The sequence below is a fragment of the Myotis davidii genome, unplaced genomic scaffold (genome assembly GCF_000327345.1).
Source record: "Myotis davidii unplaced genomic scaffold, ASM32734v1 scaffold958, whole genome shotgun sequence".
Lineage (NCBI taxonomy): Eukaryota > Metazoa > Chordata > Mammalia > Chiroptera > Vespertilionidae > Myotis > Myotis davidii.
Genome location: NW_006289714.1, coordinates 752,865 through 754,306, shown reverse-complemented (window position 1 = coordinate 754,306; position 1,442 = coordinate 752,865). Strand labels below are relative to the sequence as shown.

Here is a 1,442-nt window from a genome sequence, read left to right as displayed (position 1 = left end):
AATTAATCTTGGTTGTAGGTGCTTGGTATTCATCACTTTGAATATTTCATGCCATTCCCATCTGGCCTGCAAAGTTTCTGTTGAGCAATCAGCTGATAGTTGTATGGGTATTCCCTTGTAGGTAACTGAGTTTCTTTCTCTTGCTGCTTTTAAGATTCTCTCTTTGTCTTTTGCTCTTGGCATTTTAATTATGATGTGTCTTGGTTTGATCCACTTTGGATTCCTTTTGTTTGGGGTCCTCTGTGCTTCTTGGACTTGAAAGTCTATTTCTTTCACCAGGTAGGGTAAGTTTTCTGTCATTATATCTTCAAATAGGTTTTCAATATCTTGCTCTCTCTCTTCTTCTGGCATCCCTATAATTCAGATGTTGGTATGCTTAAAGTTGTCTCAGAGGCTTCTTACAGTATCTTGATATTTTGGGATTCTTTTTTCTTTTTGATTTTCTCGTTGGGTGTTTTTTGCTTCTTCATATTTCAAATCTTTGACTTGATTCTTGCGATCCTCTAGTCTGCTGTTGGATATCTGTATATTATTCTTTATTTCGGTCAGTGTATGCTTAATTTCTAGTTGGTCCTTTATCATAACCTCGAGGGTCTCATTAGATTTCTTGTAGGTCTCATTAAGTTTATCAGCAGTTTCTAGAAAATTCTTGAAAACCCTTAAAAGTGTGGCTTTGAACTCTATATCAAGTCATTTGCTTTCCTCCATTTCTGTCATTTGTGGCCTGTGTCTTTGTTTGCGCATTTTGGCTGCTTCCCTGTGTTGGTAGAGTGGCTTTGTGTGCTAGGTGTCCTGTAGGACCCAGTGGCTCAGCCTCCCCAATTACCTGAGGTGGACACTCTTGGTGCACCCCTTTGTGGGCTCTGTGCACAGTCATGTTGTAGTTAAGCCTTGATTGTTGTTGGTATCACTGGGAGGAATTGACTTCCAGGCCAATTGGCTGTGAGAATCAGCTCTGTCTACAGTGGGAGAACTTCTGTGCTGAAGACACACTTATGGGGCAAGACTTGCTTCAGCGGTGCTTTGGTGCTCACTGAGTCTGCCCCCTGAGTGTGTCCTTTATGGATCTGAGGAGTTATAATCTGGATGGTCCCAATGTGACCACTGGGTACACCGGCTCTTGGATCTCTAAGAAGGTGCTAATTTAGCCTCTGCCTGAAGATACCCAGCAGGAGCTACGGAAAGATCTGCAGATTCCTCTTCCTTATTTGGGGTTTGGAGGTGCCCAGATGAGGCCCAGCTGTGAAGCAGTGCAAGCTGCTATGGGGCCTTGGGCCTTCTTTTGGAAGTTCTGGGTCCCTCTGACCCAGCTGCAGTTTGTTAGGTACGTTTAGTTTGCAATGGGCCAGTCCATTCATTTGCAAAGACCTCTGCTAGCAGCTTGGGTGGGGCGGGGTCTCAGGGAATCAACAGGGCGGAGCAAACAGCTATGGCTGATTCTC

At 44.0% G+C, this 1,442-nt stretch overlaps 1 protein-coding gene across 3 annotated transcripts in view; it reads left to right on the top strand.

Moving 5' to 3' along the window:
* SMARCAD1 (SWI/SNF-related, matrix-associated actin-dependent regulator of chromatin, subfamily a, containing DEAD/H box 1) overlaps positions 1-1,442 on the top strand; it is a 92,301-nt gene that overhangs the window by 81,105 nt on the left and 9,754 nt on the right. The window lies entirely within an intron of this gene.